Source organism: Haliaeetus albicilla, chromosome 15 (genome assembly GCF_947461875.1).
Source record: "Haliaeetus albicilla chromosome 15, bHalAlb1.1, whole genome shotgun sequence".
In the NCBI taxonomy this organism is placed as follows: Eukaryota; Metazoa; Chordata; class Aves; order Accipitriformes; family Accipitridae; genus Haliaeetus; species Haliaeetus albicilla.
This window is the reverse complement of record NC_091497.1, coordinates 2,843,215-2,867,352: the sequence shown is the minus strand read 5'-3', so window position 1 is coordinate 2,867,352 and position 24,138 is coordinate 2,843,215. Positions and strand designations below refer to the sequence as shown.

The following is a 24,138-nucleotide window of genomic DNA, read 5'->3' as shown; positions in this document are numbered from 1 at the left end:
ACCATCTGTGTTTGAGGAACTTCTTCATACCCACAGTGACGACTTACACTCTTGCCATCTCTCTGCTGGAACTCTAAACTTCTCCAGCGTGGCCTTTTTGTCCTGAAACCAGCGGCTCTGAAATAATTTGGATCTACAGAGTTCTGCCAGTCTTCACCACTTTACAGAAACTGGTGTGTACTCTTCTCAGCAAACTTTGAATCGCCAGTGCTGTGCATTTATTATTTAAAAGGGTTCTGCAGATTAACTGCATGTCCCGCAAGAGACCTTGGGTCACAGCAGAGCAGTGCTGTATGAGGAAAAAGGGTGGCCAGCTTCTTTTGCACTTTTCCCTTACCTGTGTACATGCAGACACTTGTGCATATACGTATGCAATTGATCACTCTTCTGCTGAAAGAAAGAAGCATGGATTTTCTTCAGTTTTGCAGCAAGAATGGGTTGACACTCCATTTTCAGACAAGCTTTCCTCCTTTCATCATGAAAGTAAGAATAAGTGGTGAATCCTTGCTTTAAATGTGGCTGTGGGCACTTCTGTTGCCTTGATACTGAATTCCTTCCTCCAGGAATAAAAAGACTGGGGTTTTGTTGTTGTTTTGTTTTGTTTTGTTTTGTTTTGTTTTAAGAATCTTCAATTACTTTTCTAAAGGAAAAAATAAAGACTTAGTGTGTCTGAGACCTCCATTTAAAGAAAGTTTTGGGCTTGTATTTTTGGCTGTGTGGCTTCCTTTCTTAAAAATACAATTTTATATATTTGTACTAGGGCTCTTAAATTAATTAATACTGATAAATAAGTCCAAATTTTGCAGAATAATTAGACTCAGTTATAACTGGCTAACAGTTTGAGTATCTGGAACAATATTGCTAAATAATTCACACTGATAAAATTAGAATTTGCTTTTAATTCACATCTGAATGTCCACAGTGGTAATGGGTTCACGACAAAACAAAAAGCCAAAGGGAAGAATTTTTCCTATCCTATGTGCTACAGCCAATAAAGGTGACTACTAAAGGTCATTATTTTTAAGTATCTCTAAAAAGATGAAACTGTGGAATGTGCAAAGACATAGCCAGCCTTACTGAACACTGGTCTTGGAGTAGAGAGAGCTTCTTTCTATTCCTGTGTTGCTAACTTCTTTCATGTTATTTCTTTATGCCTCTGGGTTTCCTTGTTTTCTCTGTTTATTTAGAGTGTATAAGGTTCACAGCAGAGACCTGTTCACTTTTACTGTGTGCAGTTACCCACGCCTTACAAAAATGCAAATAAATAATTCACCTAGTGCTTCGCATTACATTTTCACGGTAAGGGGTTTTATTTTTTTTTGAACACAGAGACATCTTTGCCTGTGTTTTTAAAGGTCCTAGTGCAATATGGTTCTGGTTCATGACAAAGGACTCCAGGTGATATATTAGTGCAAATAATAACAATTCTTTTTTCTATCTCTTTCTATGGTTTCTGAACATAACTCAATTCACAGAAAATAAGTGGTCAGCCTGAGATCACTTTCATCCTGTAATGTAAGGAAAATGTTTATGTTAAGCACTTTCATTGTATGTGTGCGTGCTCGTGCATGTATGTGTATAGAGCATAACATAACAATAGAAGAATGAAGTTTAGGATACAGGGCTGCAGAAATATTTTTTAGAAATAATACTATCTTAAAACCTGTGTTTACTTTGATTTTAGAAGGAAAATAAAAATATTATGAAGGAAAAGCTGCAAATGACTGAAAACCTGCCAGACGGAGTGGGAAGAAAAGAGTTGAAGGCCATAGGATACAGACTGTGTTCTGGGTGAAAAGCATTACAGAGGACAAAACAAAAAGCAGGCAAAAGTCAGCCCCAGACAGTCAAAGGAAAAAAATTGGAGAGGAGATGGCAGAAGGATACAGCCACTGAGGTAAGATTTTTAATGCGGTTCCAGAGGTGACATTTTCCAGATCCTGTGTCTTTAGTCTGTGGAAAGACTTGAAGGAATAGAAGGAAGGATCACATAAAAAAAAAATGCAACTGCACTAGACTGTCACCAAATAAACACGCTTTTTTCCAATAAATTCCACATTTTTCCTGACCTTTTACACAAGAAAATCAATTTTCAGATTTTTACCCCAGTAAATCCTGCCTAAGATATTTTTGCCTAAAGATTAAGACCAGGCAGAGGGTAGGGGGGAAGGCTGGCAGTGGAAAGGAAGGCGACCCGAGAAGCTACGCAGTACCTGCTGCAATCCTCGCAGCGCAAACATTGACTGCGATGCCAGGTGAAGTCACCTTGGAAAAGGAATATAGCACAGACCGGCTATGCCTGAAGCTGTGGAGACTCTTTGATGAAGGGCTGGTAACAACTTCCTGTGGTTTCAAATATACTGGGCATCACACGTAAGAGAATCAGCATGCATTTAGTCTTAAAAATCCCCCCCCCACCTCCTCCCAATCCAGGACCTTGTAAATCTGCAGTTACTCCTAGTCTTCGCTGCCCTCTACTGCTCAGACTCACTGCCGCAATGGTTCCCTTCGTGCTTCCAGCTGGATGTTGTTGATACTGTGTTTGCTTCGTATAGTTTAATATAGGAAGCATTTCGAGATGTAGGAACTGTTTAGGGTAATGGTTAATATGAAGCTGGCATGCAGCTCAACAACTTTTCAGGGTAGTTGTTGGACTATTCACATGCCTCTTCCATTATAGCAACTTATTTATGGATAGTGAACAAGTGAAGATTATTTATGTTAAAAGGAAGAATTCTCAGAAATATTTTTGAAATTAATAGCTTTGCTACTCACAAAGTAAAAGGTAGGCGATGTGTTTTATTTATGCTGATGTTTAGCTACTTTGAAAGAGATGGAAAACACTGAGGCATCAAGCAGATCAAGCTGTTGGCACAGAACAACTCTTTATTATACTTTTAATTGCGTTTTGTCCAATCTAACTTTGAATGTTCTTGTTGACAGGCTTTCTATCATTTGTAGCCCAGACGTTAATGGATCTTTCTGTAAGAACACTTTTCTGCATCTTGCAGTTAATCTTGTTGCTAAGATTTCTCTTTCTTTGTTGTTCAAATATTTAGGTGTTGCTATTGTGTTCTACTGCCTTAGCCAAGCTTAGACATACTTAACTCTGTTATTTTTTTAAAAATAATTCCTTGCATGTTCTTAACTGGTTTTCCTGTTTCTTTTAGAGTGCGCTGCATGTATCAGTGATGAGGTACCCAGATCTGAACACAGCACTCTGCACTGACAAGAACAGTGCGATTACTTTCTCTTGCCATTGAAGGCTGTCTCACTTTGTGAAACCAAAATTTATGCACCCTTTTACACTATTTATTGCCTACAATTTCTTATGATTTTTAATTTAATTGAGACAATGAGTATTGCCCCTTCCAATCTTTACTTAAAATGACCATAGTGCTGAATGCCTTCATAGTGTTGAGTATTCAGTAGCCAAATCATTGCCATCTAGCATTGCTTTCTATGTGTCAGTTAGCCAGTTTCCATTAAACCAGAGAGTTCTCCTGTCTAGAATAGAAGAAACTAGTTCTTCACTGTATACTGCAAGAGGTAGAGCCCCAAGTACTGTACTAAGATCCCTGTGCATCGCTTTTCTTGCATTCTCTTCAACAATTCATTCTGGAACACTACAAAACAAGCAATCCAGTTCATTTTGCAAAATGCATATTCTTTCTAAACCTGTGCACCTTATTGCTCCTGTGTCACAGTCTGCTATTGATATCTGATTCAGCTAAAACTAATTGAAATAAATTAAGTCTGGAACAATTGGAGTGCGTTTATATGCTCCTGCTTTTTTTTTTTTTTTTCCCTCCTTTTTTCCCCAAAGATATTGAAAGAGTAACTTTTCGCTCTACACAGTTTACTTGTGCCCCCTCAAAAATCTTTAGTGGGATTCTCTCAGGTCTTTTGCTGTTGAAGAGCAGACACTTCTAATGCAAGGCTAAACCTTGCTGCTTTACCCCCGCTAGGTATTGTCCCTCTGAGCTTGGCCCCACGCAAGGTCCTGCACCTTCTGGACACTGTCTGGAGATGGACTTAATTTTGCCTCAGCTGGGACTGCTCTCCTGGACTGAATTTCAGCATTTTCTGAAGCTCTTTTGCAGACCCTGGATCTCACAAGGACTGTAAATGAAAAGTGCTTAATACTGCAGTTCCCTTGGGCTTGCAAGGTGTTTCAGTGTCTCCTCTGAAGTACTGCAGACTCTTTACTCCCACTTGTTTCAGCTCTCACCGCTCACTTCTTTGAATTCAGTCAGAGAGCATATGTGCACAAGATGAACAGGATTTAATCTTCAGAGTATTCCTGGTCTTCACTGGACAGCAGGTTGCTTCCAGTAGTTTTTAGCTCAGTTTTTTATAATTTTTTCAGAAGGAGGGGGCTGGCTCATGTTTCAGATGTGATCATCTCGTGTGGGCCGAGTAGCAGACGTGGATGGATGATGCAATGGGGCTGCTAGAAGGTGGCTGGTTGTTCAGACTGTGCTGCTGTTTTCAGGGCCGAGCAAAGGAATCAGACTCTGGAGTTCTGTGCAGCTTCCTAAATCACCTCTCCAGCACTGAAAACCTCAGCCAAAGTCCTTTAGCGGTCTTTATTTTTTACATGTATTTAGTTAACAGAAAAGGAGCCTTTCAGTGCAGATAAACTGCCCATTCTTTCCAAACCCAATGCTTTTTGTTACATTTATTCATTTATCAATGCTGTGAAAGTTTCATGCGCTCCAGCCATTGATTTCAGGAGCCAATGCTATTTTTCCTGTTTATTATAATTTATTGTCTCATTGTTGCCGGTAGTTTGCACTTAGTTGAGGTTCCCACACAATATACAGGAAACATCTCTATAGCATCAGGCTTCCTCAGATTGATTCCCACAGGGGCCGGGAGGGACAAGCCACTCCCGGGCGCTTTGTGATGGGGCTGCAGAGAGTCCTGTTAAATCCACCATTTGGAGACTTCCTTCCTTGCACCTACGGTAGCGCACGCGGTAGCCAAATCATGTCTGCTCCCGCTACCCGCTCTCCCACACAGCCTTTGGGAAAATGTTACCTGTGTGTGTGCTTTCACAATTGTATCACTCTCTTTTCATGCGCTTAACACGTTTACTACCAGTCTCCAGCGAGAATGTGCGTCTCTGAGGTCGTCTATTTGTGTTAGAACAAAGCTAATGAAATTATTCAATTAGGGTATTTCATTTCAATTTACCTTTCCTCACTGCTGATTGACTGATGACTTGCAAATGTTGACTGATGTATTAAGTTGTCTAGGTGGAGGTGCTGTGGGTAGTAAAGAGGGCCGGTATACATACGTTCCTTTGAAAACACTCCTTAAATAATACCCACAAGAGTCTCCTGGGAAAGCTGCAAAATTAAATGAACATTGTCTGTGTCTCCCTCATGAGCAATACTTCCCTACTAACAAACAATGAGTTCAAGGGTTTAGAACAGAGACAACTTTATTGGGAGTGGGGGAGCGGCTGAGGGAAAGGTGAATATGGAATTAACTTCACAAAAAGTCGGTGATTCATAAATCAATTCTATTAAACGATGTCATCACCCTTTCCTGCTGCCTTTCTCCTTCACTCCCTTCTCCTGCAGCTCTCCCTCCTCGCCCTGGCGGATGTGCTGCACAATAGTCCTGAGCCTCCCCCTCCCTTGGTCCTGGGGCTTAGTCACTGCCCTACCTCAGAACACATTGCTCATGCTTTGGGATTTTTTTTTTTTTTTTTTTTTTAAAATCAAGTTTGACCAAACCAGAAGATTTTGGCTGGTTCCAATTCTTGACCATACAAGGTCACACTGCATGTGAGGGCTTTGCCATTTCCCAGGTGCGTTGATTCCAGCTCAGATGCTGGGAAAGCTGCTGTTGGCAGCCCTGGTTTGAGCACCTTCAGCTCTGCCTACCGTGCTGCTGTGGTCCTGGGGCTTTCTTTGGTTTTCTCAGGTTTTGGCAAGGAGCACTGCAAGCATTGCACAAACTGGCATATAAGAAATTGTATTTAAACACAGGAAAACACTTTTTTTACCATGAGGGTGGTCAAAGACTGGAACAGGTTGCCCAGAGAGATTGTGGAGTCTCCATCCATGGAGATGTTAAAAGTCTGACTGGAAATGGCCCCGAGCACCTCTGAGCAGGTGGGTTGGACTACCCTGTCTCCGGAGGTTGCTTCCCACCTCTGCCATGCTGTGATTCTGTAAAAAGTATGGTGCTTTCAGTTGTCAACCAAGATACCTGCAATAGCACTTCCAGAACAACAAATGCTATTTCATATGAACCAAATAAGTATTAAAAATTCAGTAGTGGCTTCCTTTTAAAAGTGATTGCCAGAAGAATATATCTGGAAATATTTTGAGACCTTAAATGCTTATGTGGGTAGCACAAACTTTGGCAAAGTTCATGGTCAAATGCTATAAATTAGGTGGTTAAACTGTAGTATTCATGCCAAACTCATGACTGCTCAATACAAATTCTTTCTAAATGAAAGTTAACTGAATTTTTTGATTTGTTAATAATTCCGTGCTGCCAAAAACCAACAGAGCACAGCTTTCCATTTTCCCATTTCTGCTCCTGTAGAAGTCAGACTATTGTTTTGTCTAATATATGACTCCCATGACAAGAATACTGTAATACCTAGGTCTCCCTCAACAAAAAGCCAGGTGTTTAGTTAGCTCCTGGTCAGCCTGAAGAAGACATTGTTTTCTATGTTCTCACTTCAAAGCACAGCGAGGACGTACCATCTGGCTTCAGGCTGCCTCATGTGCCAGAATTAATTTTAACTGACCGTACCAGAGGAAGAAATTTAATTGGCCAATGTTTTTTTTAGATTTGCTTGTTTATTGGCCTACATTTGTATGTGTGTTTTAAAATGTGTGTTTTAAAACGAAACAAACCCAGCTAATTCTCTGTTTGTCTAGCAGCCTTTAGGAGTCGTTGCATTTCTTTTCTGTCAGGAAATTTAGTAAAAATGTATATCATGGGAAGGTTGCCATCTCAAGAAATAGAAAGCTGGATGAGTTTTTTTTTCTCCCGGGACCTTCTGCAGATTTACAAATATATTGACCGCGGCACTTGGTGCTCCCTCATTGCTTTCTGTCTTGGCATCCAGTTTGCTCTTTTTATCCACTGGCAATTACCTCCTGCTCAGAGGTGCTGCTAAGCATCTCTTAAGAAATGTGCTTCTTTTTCTCACTGTCTTCCTGTTCGTTCATCTGCTGATCTTGTGCCGATCGTCACTTTCTTTCTTTTCTTTCCTGCTACCCTCTCTTTTAACTTAGAATATCTCTCGTCCTAGTGAGCTTGGAAAGATGATAACATGCAAAGTGACTATTTTCCTCTGACTCTGCTTCCTTCCTTGTCTTTTGTTTTGGTTCAAAATTTGCATATTTGGATCATGCCCCTTTTCAGGCAGAACCTTCTATAATTACCTGGCTGTGTTTAACGTTATGGGATCTCCAGCAAGGTTATTAGCTATCATTAATGATAAAGGTAATGACTAGAAAGACATGCCTATAAAACTTCTGTATGTCCTGAAAATGTATAGAAAATTTAGAATATCTGGAATCCAAAACACTCCTTTGCACACTTCTTTTTTCTGTAAGTTCTGTTAAGTTCACAAAATGCTTTTCTGTACTTTACAGGGCTGAGGTGACTGGATGAAATTGCTTAGATGCCTGAGGCAACAGACTGAGTTGTCTGGAATGATAATGATTATTCAAGTGATAATTATCCAAATGACCCAGATTTCTTCCTTGCTGTATCTTGACAAATTGCTAGGCAGTGACACCTCTGCTGTCTGTGGTTCTGTGGGCAGACACGTTTGGATATCCATGTAGGTAAGCTGTATAGATCAACAATGCCAATAAGGCATATCAGGAGTTAGCTGTCTAAACTACAGTGTCTGTAGTGCAGTTTTCAAGATTATTAGTTATTGTAACAGCCTCATTTTTTTCCCCTTTCTATTGTACTTCGTTGTCTTTACGTTACAAGTTCATCTTTGTATTGTGCAAATTCAGAATATGCAGTCTATTTGCAATCAGCTGTTGCCAATTTACCTGAATTAATTTTATTTTCTCGAAGTGTTTATCCTGAACCATGTACAGACCAGGATCACACTGATAGTTTGTTTAGCTTACAGAGTTTATAGTTGCAGGCTTGCAGTTTTTGTGGGATGAAATATGATTTATACTGGAAACCTCCCTGGTGGCATCTCCCTGCCTCCCTGATCTCCCTGATTATGCTATGGGAAGCTTTCCATCTAGGTTGGAGTCGTGCATTTTATGGTGACTTCTGCTGAACAGATTAGACTTCAAAAATAACAGTATAATAGCAAAGGATATTATGAATATTAAAATGCTTCTTTTATATATTTCTAGACTTCAGTACATTTAGCCTTTCTTCATGTTCTGTGTTTTGCACGCCATTCTCAAGTAGTACTTTGGTCTTACTTGGATTTTTATTTTTTTATTTGTTTGTTTGTTTCTTTGTTTTTTCTAGATAACTTCCCTCCTTCTCCCCTTCCTCTTTGCCAGCTTACCGTGGATTCGTCTTCCACACTTGCTTCTACAACTGTTGGATTCAGAAGTGTAAGTGCTCAGAACAGGGTGTCTGACTGTCCCCAGCACAACTGTGGTCCTTGTAAAAGAGACTAGCCTCTGGGTGTCTGTTTTGTGTATTGATGATTTATATTATTCTTCCCTCTTACACTCATCTTTAATCCTTTAATGGAGAGGGAATAGGCTAAAAGAATGGAAGAGAAGAACTGAAAAGCAGCAGTTGCTGCAGAAACAGCAGTACGACAAGGTATGGCTAGAAAGTAATTAGACAGGAAAATGTTAAGCAAAAGGATTAGCAGATCTGAGGAATATGAGGGACATGTCATGACTCTTCTGGCTTTATAGTAGTTACCCTAGGAGTCTCTCCTCCATACAACCATGGGTCAGACAGAGAAAATCTGTACCAGTCCTCTCACCTGTTATCCAGTTCTCTGCAGTATCTTTTTCCCTCTACACCACAATAATAAAAGAGGAAGGACCCTCCTCTGTCACTCTGCAACAAACCTGATGCCATTAGAAGGCACTGTTAAGCACTAAAAGAAATAAGCTCGAACATAAACAGTCAAGACCTAGCATTTCTTTCAGTATGTGACAGAAGAACAGCTTAGGCTGATGCTTTCAAAAATCTGAAGCTTTCAAGAGAAGCACATCAGTGACCTCCTAGCTTTCTACACTGGTAGAGTACTGCTTGCAGAATACATTCCAGCACTTGTGGAATTTTGATGAAGCACCAGTTTGCACAAGATATTGTCAGCACATTTTTATCCCAACTGTTGTGCTTGGAATGAAGTGCTATGGACATAAGAAACATGTGCATCATTAGTTACTCAGGTTTGCAGCTCACACTAATTTTGATTCCCCACCTTTCTGGCTCTAAAACCTCTGCTTATCCTAAGAAGTTAAATAACATAAGAAAATGAGAAACTCTGGATGGGCCATACACTTTGAAAAGCTTTGATAATTTGGCCATAATACTGTCTTTGACATAGCTGCATAGGTTTTTATTTGAAACTGATCTGCATCCAACTGGTTAGGAGAAGAAGCAGCGAGAACTGCTATCTATCTGTAAAAAAACCATTGACTGCTTGGAGAGACTTCCCTGATTTGGACTCTTCTGTTGCTTATCATTCTGTATGCCAGCTATCTCAAAAAATAACACATTACAGGATTTAACCACTACAAAGATTAGATGATAAATGAATATATGCAAAACTACACATAAGAGCACATTTTTGATAGGATATGAATAAGAAAGAAATTTAGGACAAGAGGAAATGGCCTCAAGTTGCACCAGGGGAGGTTTAGATTGGATATTAGGAAAAAATTTCTTCACCGAAAGGGTTGTCAGGCACTGGAAGAGGCTGCCCAGGAAAGTGGTTGTGTCACCGTCCCTGGAGGTATTTAAAAGACGTGTAGATGTGGTGCTCAGGGACGTGGTTTAGTGGTGGACTTGGCAGTGTTAACCTAACAGTTGGACTCGATGTTCTTACAGGTCCTTTCCAACCTACATGATTCTGTGATTCTATGATTCTATGAAATTTAAGTTGAAGAAGCAAAAGGATGCAGAGATTCTGTACCAAGTGGCTGTGATACCATACTTATGCAGAGCACTGAGCACCTGCAAGTGTCCTGACAGCAGAAGTTGACATTGTTGGTTACTTTGGATTGAACCCTAAACTTTTATGTCATTGTATAGTGTGTATCACACTAACCTGGAGGGTAGAAACCCTGAAACTCAAATTAAAATGAGATGAGGTAATTTGAACTAAATGTTCGAAATATTTCCATGTGCAGCACTGAATTTATTTGGAAAATATGTCATGTCTATAAGGCAGCATAATTCCTCTCTCTCCCCAACAATAAAGCCTGGTTTAACCTTGGAATCTTGGGAATGATTAAAATGAAAGACCTATTTATGCATAACTGATAACTTCTTAAAATAAAAGATCTCTCAGAAGCACCAAAAAAGAAATTGCTGTAGTCACTGAATTTTACTGAAAAGTACCCTGTGCACCACATAAATGATAATATTTGCTTCAGAATCATTGTCATGTAACGTGTAATTCTGGGCACCCATATAGGAACTCTGTTTATTTTCTGTACATAAATATATGTACAAATGTATGTACAAATAATGCCTCATAATGAGTTAGTACCTCTGTTATTTCAGACAGAACTCTTCATTTTTGATATTCAAATGAGTTATATTTTTTCACCTTTTTTTTTTTTTAACTTAAAGATTGCAAGAACTTTGTCCTATGTACAAAATGTTGCTCTCCTCTTTTAGTACAGTTAAGTGTAGATAAACTGCTGGAATTTCTGAAAAGCAGGAAGTCTCCAAATATATATACAAATCAGTAATGACCTCAAGGAAACTAAGTTGCATATAGCAAGCAAAATGTCATTTTATACTGATATATCTGTCCTAAAACAGATGCCGCACAGGTGCCGGCATTTGATTGAATGGAACAGGAGTCATCTAAGGTTTATGTTAAGAAGTAGTTGTTAGGCTTAGGCAAAACTGAAAACCTTCTTCCAGCCCTGGCTGTGTGATGTAGGTCGAATTAAGAGAAAGAAATGTACCTCCTTCTGTGAATGACATTTGTAGTTCCTTAAATCAGAGCATCAAAGAGACTCAATCAGTGCTATCATTAGGCACACCATGTTACACCTAGATTAGACAACACTCTGCCATCAACTTGCCATGTAGTACTAGTCGTTCTCCAGACACAGCCAGGGTAGGTAGGCATGGGGGATGATGAGAAACAGAGGGAAGAATTGGTTTGCAAAAGTGGAGTTATGTGATAGGAGAATGGGAGTAATAAGGACCCTGGGGTTGAAGACCAGCCTTTGGATCTTCAACCTTGAGGTTGATTTGAAGTGTTTAGCAAATTCCCCTTACATTTCAGACTGATAAAGGATTCCACCTCTAAATATCACTAGTTGCCCTACTTTCTTCAAGGCAGTGAAGGCATTATTTTCTCACCATAAATATGGAAGGTGTGCTGAAAACTGAAAGCTGTAGATGAAACATTGCAGATACCTGTTGAAAATTCCTCTCCACAAGGAACAGATGGTTGTATGAGAGAATCTATATTTGTGCCAACAGAATCATTCCAAACACCCACATCATGAAGGTCACCAAGTGCAGAATTAGCACAGACACCAGCTTCAGGACGATGGTTGCCAAGTCCTAGCTGCACCTGGCTGAAAGCGAAACATAATCATCCTGGGGCGAGTCATGTTTGGTAACTGTATCCTGAGTAAACCAACCAAGTGCGTATCAAGCTGAAATAAAACATTATTGGTTCATTAAATTACTTTTAAAAAGCAATTTAAAGTCTCTGGATCAGTAGCACAAACAGAGGATAAAGAGCCAAAGACTGGGCTCCTGAACGAACTTGCATGCAGAACTACAATGTCTAAGTTTTGGGTTTCCTGCCAGCTAACAGAATCTTGTACATCAGGAGCTACAAGAAGCAGCTTACTTTTAGCCAGAAACACTAAACACTAGAAAACACTTGCTAGAAAGCGCTACCAAGAAAATGCTACTCTGAAACTAGCACTTACAGTTGAAATATATAGTTGAAAGTAACTTTACTGGGAATTTAGGATATAATGAAAGGAGGATTTAAGGCTTATTAATAATTATTATCTTTTAATTCAAATGCTTAAAAATAAGTTAATTGTGTCCTCCTAATGGTCATAAGATTCTCCAGATGTCACCTGCTTCACCCTGTCCAAGAGAAATGGCCAATGTTTTAGGTTTTGAGAAAAAATGTAGCAGTGCCTTGGAGTGGACACTTTGAGGAGAAGTGACTGTTTTCCCCCAATGTTTTTGGATAGGGCAGGGTTTTATTCTGACTTAAACAAGCCTCTCCTAATTTTGGGATAGGGCTTTGTATATAGCCACTTGTAATTTTGTTTCTTTAAACCTGGAGATTTATTATCCACATTATTCTTCAAAGAAGCCCATGTTAACAGATTTCCAAAGGTGGGGTTTCTTCTTTCTTTTTTTTAATTTCTTGGTCCTGGTTCCAGTTGAAAATATAGTCAGAATTCAGTGATAGCCATATTCCATTAATACTTTTAGTAGGGTAAGAGTAAAGCTTGAGGAACCTGAATTCTCAAGAGAATGAACTTTTGTTAAGCTTCTTGGCACACCCAGCCTGAGTAGGAGGGTGCTATCTTTACCAAAGAACCATGTAGGTAATTACCAGATCCTTTTGTACACTTTCTCTTTCATCTTTTGTTCTGATCATGCTATTTGTTGTCTGTCTGCATTTTCATGTCATTTTCAACCCCATTCTTCAGATTTGCCTGCATTAGTATTAAATTTTTGTCTTTCTTTTCATGAACAATGCTTACTTGGCTTTACTTAATCAAATTAGTTTCTTATTTTCTGACACTAGACCTTCTAAGTGGTTCTGTGTAGTCTGTTTCCTTCCCCTTTTGTTCTAACTAATTCCCAGATAATTCTTTTGTCCCTTCCAGATGAAGCTTCTATCCTGCTCAGCTGCTTTCTTCTCTTCATGTTCCTCATGCCTAGCTCTGAGACCAACCTCTTCCAGCCCTAGGCTCTTTTTTCATGTGGGGCACTTTGTCTCAGATTTGGATTCAGTATTATTGTTACAAGTTTCTCTGGCAAGTTTCACTGATGCCATCATCTGCAAAGAAGGAAAACAAGTGTGAAGGACATTTATGTCCAAAAAAGGTTTTGCTCTGGACCTAATCTGCATGTGCATTCCAGCCAAAGAAGTATTTATATGTATGTTAAAAATAAGGTTGAGAGAGAATATACAAATCGCAGCTAAATAGTCTAGAATTCTCTCTACCCTCACCTTCCCAATAATCTTTGTTATAAACCCTCCTTATTTTTTAAATACCCCAACAAACAGTCAGTTACTTCCTAACATCCCCAAAATAGGCTTTGTTCTGTTAGGGTATTGTCCTGGTTTCAGCTGGGATAGAGTTAATTTTCTTTCTAGTAGCTGGTACAGTGCTATGTTTTGGGTTCAGTAGGAGAAGAATGTTGATAACACACTGATGCTCTCAGTTGTTGCTTAGTAGTGCTTAGACTAAGTCAAGAATTTTTCAGCTTCCCATGCCCAGCCAGCAAGAAGGCTGGAGGGGCACAAGGAGTTGGGAGGGGACACAGCCAGGGCAGCTGATCCAAACTGGCCAGAGGGGTATTCCATACCTTTATGAAATCATGCCCAGTATATAAACTGGGAGGAGTTGGCCTGGGGGGCAGATCGCTGCTGAGGAACTAACTGGGCATTGGTCAGCGAGTGGTGAGCAATTGCATTGTGCATCACTTTTCTTTCTTGGGTTATATTTCACTCTCTTTTTGTTACCTTCCTTTTATAATAATAATAATAATAATTATTATTATTATTATTATTATTTTACTTTTTCTTTCAATTATTAAACTGTCCTTATCTCAACCCACCAGTTTTACTTGTTTTCGATTCTCTCCCCATCCCACCAGGGTGGGGGGGGAGTGAGCAAGTGGCTGCGTGGTGCTTAGTTGCTGGCTGGGGTTAAACCACGGTAGGTATACATGCTGCTCGAATCATCCTGAGAGAGCCTGAAGTCCTTACAGCAGATAAAATAATAAGCATTACTTTCATATTCCAAGAATCTTATTCTCCACTTCAGTCATTACATTTAGTTGATGATGTAATTTAATATTTAAGTAATTACATAAAGAAAGCCATATTCAGAGATTCCTGAAAGTCCTGGTCTCCACAGAGGTACTATCTAGTGGAAATTATCTATTTCCTAGAGTTCTATTGCCTTTTTTGCACTTTGCATAACTATATCTCCAGCCTGCTCCTCTTACAGCTTTAGTTTCATTTTCTCCTCTCTTAAACGAAGTCCTGGTCCTGAAAGGTGCTCAGTACTTGAGGTGCAGTCACCTCTGTTTCCATTTGAAGTCAATGGGAAAGGATGATGCTTAGCCTTTTACGCTACTGATTCTCCCAGTGAGAGAGCAGTCAAAGGTCTGCAATATTGGTCTTTCAGATGATTGAATGTCAACCTCATCAAATTGAAATTCAGGCTTTCTTGACCTCTGGCTAATGTTGTTGACTTCATTTAACATTTTATCTTTAAAAAAAAAAAGTAATAATTCAATGCTGTCTCCTTAGAGCTTCCTGTCAGCCTACCCAGAGTGAACTGGGGAATGTGAATATGTTTTGCTTTGTTTGAGCTATCTCAAACACCTTTCATTTGATGATCTTTTTCTAGAAGAATCTAATCTTTGTTCAGTCTGCTGTATCGCAAGTATTAGAGTTCATTCCTATTTCTGACACAGACTTGAAGTGAGGAAATCCAGGAGGATATATTCTATAATTGCTCCTGAAACCACATCTCTTTTCTTTGAGATTTGCCATACTAGCAAGAGCTAGCCATGAGCTACACAGAAGGTTAAAGTTTTCGTTTTAAATTTGAAATGAAAGGAATGTAACAATAATTAGGGGCAGTATCAGGCATACGGGAAACACAGAGCAGAAAGTAATAGCCACTGTTCCCATGATTAGAAGGATGTGTCACTGAGGACAGGATGCTCTGGACTAACTTGACCTCTCTGGGAATGAGATGGGGAGGTTCCTCTCTAGTCAATGAACAGGAACACTCACCCCTGGAGGGCAATCCACGCCGCTTATTGTAAACGCTTATTCTGGGCTAAAGAGGAAGCCTAGACAACAAACTTAGACTGGACGCATAGGGAATGAATCAGGTGCCTAAATGCAGATGTGTAGTGCCAGTTTGGATACTCAAAGGAATTTCCTCTGGCGTAGGTGGATGAGGATGGGTGAACAAAGTGAGCTGTAATAAGGCAGAAAAGGAGATGCTTCCTAGAGAACTTAACATCTAAGACGACTATTTGTAGTACTGCATGGGTATTGGTCAGAAAGGGAATGTGGCAGTTTATTTTCACTTGCTGGTATGAACTAGTCTGGGTTCAAAATTCAATGCTCAAATAAGATAACAAATTGGGAAAATTCTAAGTAAAGGAACAGGAAAACTGGAAGGAAACGAAGACAAAAAGAAAACTTTCAAGAGTAATAAAGTAAAAGTAAAGATAAATCCTAGTGATGATTTATAGCTACACAGCAGATCAACAGAAAGGAAAGATATTTGAGGTGGAGGAAGGAGGTGGTCATTAAAGATTATTATGTGCTTTAGGAGTATGACAAATTCTCAAATGAGAGGAATAATAGTCTGTGTTTGAGAGTAAAAAGGCATGTTCTGCAAGAAGAAAGATTTTATGACCTTGAACTTGTACAGAAATATTCAGAAGAAATTCAGTCAAAACCGATCTGACAATATCAAGAAAACATAAGCAAATTGATGGGACATTGAGGGATCTTTCAAATAACTGTGAGACTGCAGATAGGACAGAATTTAACAAATAAGGGGGTTTGGTTTTATTTTATTGTTCTATCCTGAGAGCAAAGACAAAAGTTGGACAGCAAAACGCATCCACGTCAGTGAAAGGACAATAGAAACTGCAGAAGGCAAAGGCAAGTTTGAAGGAAGATTCATAAAGAAGACGTTTCTCTCAGGGAAGTAATGATTATTCAAGGCACTGTGTTAAACAGATAGGATAAAGAACTGAAAATTAGAGAAGAATCACTTTAAAAATTAAAATAACTGCTCTGAAACTGTGACAAACTAATTGCAAAACCCTGATGCCAAACTATGAAAGGGGTTTTTTTGGCAGGAGAGTATGGTTGTTTGGCTGACTTCAAAGGCAGCTGTACTGGCAACAACTGAATTGTTTCTAGGTCAGTCACATGGGTGTATGTAGCTCGTTTCAGCATGAGTGTTCTCTCAGTTCCCTGTTTCCCTCTCACAGGTTTTCCCCAGTGTCTATTCTTTGATTCTGATGGATATGAATAATAGCATATTTAATGAAAACACTATGTAAATACTTCATGAAACCTGTGCAAATAATTTTTGTGGCTGAAATGAAGCAAGTTGTAAACGTAATGGATATATTGTGTAAAAATTTATTCTGGTTTTTAGGAGAAAGCATTCATTCTGTCAGTTCCATTCAGCTATAGATAAGGTTTAGTGAAGGAAGTGCACTGAAAGCATTTTTTAATGTTATGGGATTTTTCACTGTGCTATATCAGTGCACAAATGCCCGTCTGAAATTGTTCAGCCCAAGAACACCATGTAATCTTGAAATATGGATAGCATTTCAGAGACATAGAGAATGTTAAGGGAGGATTTAATGGTCAACGTGCTGATCTCTGAAACCAGTTGTGTCTGTTACAACACTATCCTAGATTTATATAGAAGTCTATGTAGTTTAATTGTCCAAACTGTACGCTGCCAGGAAACAGAAAGAACCCTAGGGAAATCTTTTGGAAAAGACTTGATAATCTCTGGATGTTATCTCTGCCCGAGCAGGTAAGGAGCCAGGCAGAGTCACACCCTACAAATTCTGGGGAGCTCAAGGGACACCCAGTCCTTGGTTCATCGTTTGCGCAGCAGGAGTCATGGCCCTGCCTCCCCGTGCTGGGTCAGAGACCTCGTTTTTGTGGTAGGAGGCCATGCAGAGAAGATCAGATGTGATTCCAGAAGGATTAGTAAGTGTGCGGCTATTTTTTTTTAATGCTGTTTCTAATCACGTATATGCTTATTGACAATAGGAACGAGGTTTGTGCAACTAGAGTGTGTGTCTGTCTTCCCAACACACTCTTCTTAGGAACGTTTGCACCTATTAGACAGTTTTCACTGCATTTAATGTAAGGATAGACCAAAATCTGTGATTTTTTTTTCTTGTAAAATTAATTTTTGTGAAAATTTTGGAGCAATTAAGAAAGATAGTTGCACATTTTGACAAGATAGAAACACAGACTTTTATCATTGATGTAGTGCCAAGAAACATAAGAAGTAACACTGTGTCAGGAACTGATATTTCTATTATTTCTGATATAGTGTCTTCTGAATTTGAGATTATATCAGCCTTACGGATGCTTTTTTCCCACTGAATGGGAAGTTTTCTGTCCTCTCAAATGGGAGCACAGTATAAGCCAAAGCTCATTTTTTTGAAAATCCCTACCACAAAGATCCATGTTTTCCTCATTTTGTAGTACAACATTGTACTGGGTTATGCTTTCTAAATTGATATTCCATGTGTTAATCATCACTATTTATATTCATTTGTATAATAGCTGTAAAAACCCTATTCTAGTCATTATTTCAAACCCTGTCTTCTGCACCCAGACTTTTTCTCTTTATCAGGCATGATTATAGGGTAGGGAACAATTTGTTTAAAAAGCTGAAAACTGAATGGAGTTTAGATAAAGATATTTAGCTACAAACATTAGTGACAAACACTAATGTGCAGATCCATGGAGATCAAGTCACCATGGAATTAAATTTCTACTTGTTGGCTTTTCAAGTAAAAAGGACGAACTTTGCTTTCAACTTAAGGGAGGAAAAAAAGAGAAGTTTTGTTGTTTTGTTTTGTTCTGTTTTTTAAATAGAAAAAGCTGAGATCTCATCCAGCTGACTTTTAAAGCCATTAAAGCTGTTTAGTGCTCTATTAGATTTGGTACTCAAATTGATGTTAAATGATTTGTAGTTTTTCAACACTGAAAAACATATTTTATGAACTCCGACTCATGGCTTTACACATGTGACTTGCAGTTTTGAATCAAGTTGTGTGAATAATTGATAAAACAACTTTGTATTGCTTTTGCTGATTGTGTTTCCTCACAGAAATTGCTGTGTCTAATGGTAGTCAATGCTTTATAAGGATGGTTTAAGTTTTAAAATCATTATTTTAACATTAGTAGAGTAGAGTAGTAGTATGGGCCTAAGCAAGAGTAGTAGGAAGAAGCAATATCTTTTATGAGATTAATAAATACGTTAAAAACGGTCAGTAGCCTCCCCACTTGAAAACAACCCCAGAACAAAACCTCCCACCTCCCCAGCTCTTGGTACCTAAACTCTTATTGTGTTGAGGCAATTCTCCTACGTGGCAAAGTGGGTCATTTTAAACTCAAATCCAAATTTTAAAATAATCGTAACTACTTCAGGATTCATTCAGTGAACAAGTGTGTTTGGAACAACAGATGTTTGACAGAGCTTGAACTGAGGGTGACCTGGCAGTGCCAATCTGCAGATAGTATTTACTTATATAATTTAATGGCCTTCACATTTTTCTATCTAGGTGTCTGAGGCAGGTTTCCTCTTTCATACAAATCTTGTTGTAACCTTTGCTCCCCAATGGTTTAAATCACATTCTTAAGGGATTAAACTGTTATGACAAAAGAAGAATGTTTAGATATTCTGCTCTGCAGCTAAAAATTTGTCAGATTAGAAATTGTGTATTTTATAATCTCAAGATCAAAGAAGCTTTCCATCAAAGCTTTATGTCCGCTATAATATTTTCCCAACCTTTGTTGAACCTGAATTGTTTTGGATTATCTCACATTGGGTTCACTGAGTACGCCTAGCCAAATGTGGGAAAAAGCTTCCTGCCAAACGTTTTAAACATTTCACATGTGTAGGGCAGAGGCGGTAAGCCACAGGTATTAGTTTACTGCAGTCGCGAAGCTTGCTTTAACAGTCTTTTTAACTCTACTTTTATACGAGATGCTTTTTGAGATTAGTATGACAGATAAAACCCCCCAGGGCAACCGTTTATCTTCCATTAGGAATACCATTCACTTTCTTTAACCTGGTGACCTAAGTGCTCCTGTAAAGAGTCTCTTTTATAGAGTTTTTACATCTCGATGGATTAAGTATCATTTCTCTGCTGAGGAAAAAAAAAACCCACAGTTCAATTTCTTTAGAAGAATGGTTTGTCAGAGGAGAATAGTTTTTGTCTTTATCCATCTTTAAATCCAGCAGTCATGTTCCCCAAACAGTCACAAAACAGTGATCATTCAAAGTTCAAATCGTGAGTTAATTTAAAACCCATGCACCGAGTCCCTTTATTACAGTCTCACTGCATATTTGGCAAGGCAAATAGCATACCAAGAGGACAGAGGAGAGAGGGTTTAGCTATTCTCTGTGCTGTGTAATACCTTGAGTGTCTTTAATGTTATTTGGTGTAAGTTTTGTGAAAAATGCATATTTATGGTAATATCTTTTTTTTCCTGCTAAAAACATAACATTATTGAGAGGTATATATGCCTATATATAAAAAAATACATAATCAAAGTAAATCTGAACAGACTCCATAAAGAAATAATCAAAGACATTCTTTAGACATTTCCAAATAAAAGCTTGGAATTTAGCGTACGAAGAGAAGTGCATTCCCTAGTTTCCAATCAGTACCTTTAGGGAAAGCCAGATAGGTTGACTTTTTAATGAATATAATGGAAAATAATATGCCCAAACATAAAAAAATGTTAAGTGTCTCTTTTGCATTTGCTCTGTTTGGTTTATTAAAAAGTAGCAATGCTTTTGACAAGCTGTTTGGTGCTTTCACCTCTGTTTGCTTTTAGAAAGATCCATCTATGATGAGAGATTTGGCCCTATGCTCAGATGCTGCCCTGCACCACATTTTAGACTGAGGCTCAGGAACAATTTATTTTTGGTGGCACTTGCTTGAAATAAACCTTTCCCCCTACCTTTAAAATCTTGAATATAAATTGTTGTCTCCCGATTTTTTTCTGCGTTATTCTTGTCTAATTACTACACTGTAATAACTGGCTATTCTCTGATCTCCAGCATGTCTTTATTTAATTTCCTTTTCTGCAGTCAGTGGCCTGTTTTCTTGACAGATTTAGGTACCGTGCATGTATTTGCAAGACTTAGAAGACATTTTGGATTCCCTGTTCTACCTGCACTATTTTAGGCCCTGATCTTTTCAATTGCAACATGAAATGGCCCAGTTACTTTGCTGGAGCTCTGCAAAGGAGGAGTAGCTCACACCTTGCAACCTGAGTGCATTCCTGTTTCTGTCCATGCTCAACTTCTTTTGATTTAGTCAGAGAGTCTATAAAAAGCACTGGATGTAGCCTATCCTCCAAAGTTTTTATTTTTTTAACTCTTTATTGTTTAATAGCATTTTTATTGATGTACTTGAAACACCTTATAGGTGTTATCACCTGTGGAGAAAGTTCACGGAACCCATAGTACTTACATGTGTCATTTGTTTTTCAAGGGGTGTGCAGATATCATTAAAAGAAGCACAATATCAGTGTCTTCAGCTATTCAAGTTTACACAGGTAAACTTGTAGTGTCTGTATTTTTTTTTAATTAAAAAAATATGAAAAATACTATGAGTAAGACAAAGGATTAGACTTATTTTGTACTCATACTAGATGGCAATTGAAAGATTCGCTATAAGAAGTGCATTGCTATCACATCAAATGTTAAAGAATTCTTCATTTTCTTTTCCCCTTTTGTCTCCAATAGCACCTTCCTCTTCCTAGTCTACTGTTGTCTGTACCCTGACATGTTTGTGCCCAACTCGCCACTTTAAAGGAAAAGATTATGTTTTCTATTTACTCTAAGAGTGAAACTGTAATCTTGAGCTCTGAATTTTAATCTAAGTCTGCTACTTAGGGGCCACCTGTACTAAATATCAATCCCCTATATCCACTGTTTATATTCTATTCTCCTGTGCTTATGGAGTCAGAATGAGACAGCTGGTCCTATAACAACATCATCTTAGTGTGTGTCTTCACTTACTGGACCTATTAATTATGAGATTCAATGTTGACATTAACCAGAAAATTTATTTCTAAGTGCCAGAATCTTGTGATTTTGTGATACAGGACAAATCTTTTGATCATGGTGTGGAAAAGTATACTAAAAGGCTCTGCAAATACTTACTAATTAGTAGAGAACTTAGCATTAGTCTGAGAAAGGCAAATTGTGCCAAAAAATGTTACTGCAGTAACAGAGTCTTCCCATGCTTGTTTAAATACAGTAACTCTGGATGCATTTTCCCCCATGTTCTGTTTTCTTCATATGTGATTTCCTCAAAATTAAAATAGGAATTTTTAGATTGAAGAAATTATATGAATGAGTATCTTAAGGAGACGCTAACATATTAATGGAATTGTGATTTGGTAGATGAATGTAAAAACTGAAACCTTGCAGACTAAAAAACCCAGAATTTAGAGAAGAAAACACAACATGCCTTCTGGGATACTTCATCAAACTGTTTTAAAGGACTGAGAAATGAGATTGTACTTGCCCATGGTCAAGGGATTTCTGAACTAGAATATTAAAGGTTTGTTAGAATTAGGTTTCAAACAATGTTGGGCATTTCATGCTTGAGTGACGAAAAGACAATTATTTCCCAGTGTCTTTGCTGCCTCTGGGCATGATTAAATAATGGAATTGTATTCTCAGAAAGATTTGGTTTATTACTTTTAACAGATTTTCAAGCTGAAGTCTTTATAAATAAAAAGAGCTATAATTTAAAAAGGATAAAAGCCGTGTGCCATTTCAACCCCTCAAAACATGGAAGAGAAAGAAATGTGTGCAGTAATATCTATAACATTTAGCACGTAGTTTTCCTGAGGTATGTAGTCTTGAGGGAAAGAAAATGTGTTGCTCCCAAGGCTGACGGGCTGTGCTCATGCTTTGTTGTTTTATGTTTCTCTCAGTGATGGTTTATGCAAAAAAACCAGAGTGAACTAATTGAGGTTTGCTGAATTTTGATGGTGGTTCCACAGGTGGGGAATAAATTAAAAAAAACCAAAACAACACACAAACCAACCCATATTTAGATACTTTACCTAGCTTTGCCGTTCATGAATGTCTCCAAACCAGACTGCAGGGTGTGCAAAGGCAACTGCTGTTGAGCAGGGTCAGTCCCGCAGCACTACAAGTATCCCGCGCCTGTAGACTACTTGTCAGGTCATTGCCAGGTATCATTTCTGGCCACATGAGCAAGTTGGGGTGCTGGGCTCCTCAGCAGCACTACGCTCTGGGGTTCAGCCCATGGAAGAGGTGTTTGTGACCTGTCCTGTCCCCACACGGGTGCTGGCAGGCCGGTTGGTCACACAAGATCTGCGGTGTTGTAGCTGCACTCAGAACCACAGCTGAGACCATCCACCAGCAATCTGTGTCTTTCGATCTATTAAAATTGGAATTTCCATTTAACGTTTCCAGTGAAGGTGAAGACTCGTGTATGAAAAGCTAGCAAAAATAGGACTGCTTTTATTTTTAGTTTTAAATGAATTTAATTTCTGTCCCTCAGAAAGAGACATTCTGCTGGCTGTTGCTTAAAACCATTTTGGCTGTGGTTACCTGGTCTTTTGAATGTGGAAAAAAGCAGAGTACTCCCAAAAGGGATTGTTCTGCCCTCCTCTGTGGTGGGTCATCAATGCTTGTCCCTGTCTCCTCTGTAGCGGCAGATCCAGCCTTTGAGCCACCATATAATGAAACCCGTTGGGAACAGCCTTCTCCGAGAACCAGATTCCTGCTCCCCCCACTTCCCCAGAGTAGTTTAGCTGGATCGGTTCCTTCTCTGAGCTACTGTGCATCTCCACAAACTCTGGAGCTGGCAAAACTGGAGGGGAAAAACCAGCAGAGAAGAGGGAAGAGAGAATCACATCCCTGGTGCTGAGGTGGAGTTGTGTATGATACAAACAGGCACGACATATGCAAAACTAAAATGACTGATCAGTTCTGTTGCTTTATTGCACTAAGTCAGGATAACTGTGAGGTATTACGGCTCCATTTGCATGATATCTTAAAGATTCTGTCCGTTTCTTATGTTCTCAGGATTTTGAATCTCTTTCAACAGGCCACAAAACCTTCCTCATAGACTACCAGCTTTCCTTTATAGTAAGCAAGGTTAAGCTTTGCGACAGCAGCTCAAAAAGCAATACTTGCGTGTACACTCTCTGACACATCATTATTCTGTGATATGTATCAAAGCTCTCCTCTTTTTATCAGATTGGAGAATTGTCCCATTTGTATAACTACTCAAAGTAAATAAATAATCTAGACAATACTAAGTGCGAAGGCAGTTGAATCTATTCATTGTTTGGTCTCACATCAAGGAGAAAACATGTCAAAGAACTTGTCCAATCAGAGCAAGGTGCCAAAATCCCCAGATCTAGCCTTGGCATATGGCATTGAACAGATGTACTGGATATGAAAAATCACAGCTGCCAGCTAGCTGATAGCTACCTAAGAATCAGTTAGTGCTAATTTGGTGTTCCTGTGCTAGATAAGATCTATGTGGTGTGGCTGTGGGTAACTAAAGCTCTGTTTACATTAGGTTGATAAGAATGGATACCATACAGAGTGTCTTAGGAAAGATGTATCCATTTGTGACTGCAATCCACTTGACAGCTAATTATTTAAAATGAACTCTGCTATTACTGCATCAGAAAACTGCATCTATAAAAGAAGGACAGAAGTGGCATCTTCTTCATGAGATTCGCTGGGAGTTATGAACAAGCAATTGTACTTGGAGTCTGAATCTTATTTTAATCAGGCCCTTAACTCTGCTGTGGAGTGCAAATTATCTTTAAAGTGAGTTAAGTTAGTCAGGGTAGCAGAACATTTTATTAAAATTGAAAATAAGGTCCACGATGACTAGGTACAACAGGAAGATCCCTGGTGAAATTTCCCTTAGCTGTATTTT

General features: G+C 38.8%; 1 long non-coding RNA gene across 2 annotated transcripts; it reads left to right on the top strand.

The window, feature by feature from the left end:
- The first annotated feature begins 7,648 nt into the window (after window positions 1-7,648).
- Window positions 7,649-23,712, top strand: LOC138689139 (uncharacterized). 2 transcript variants are annotated; one of them, XR_011327992.1, is made up of 3 exons: window positions 7,649-7,826; window positions 8,488-8,576; window positions 22,892-23,712. It is a non-coding gene; the product is annotated as an uncharacterized lncRNA (long non-coding RNA). The 2 variants fall into 2 exon arrangements; XR_011327991.1 differs by lacking the exon at window positions 22,892-23,712 and adding an exon at window positions 11,656-11,775.
- Window positions 23,713-24,138: the final 426 nt, after the last annotated feature.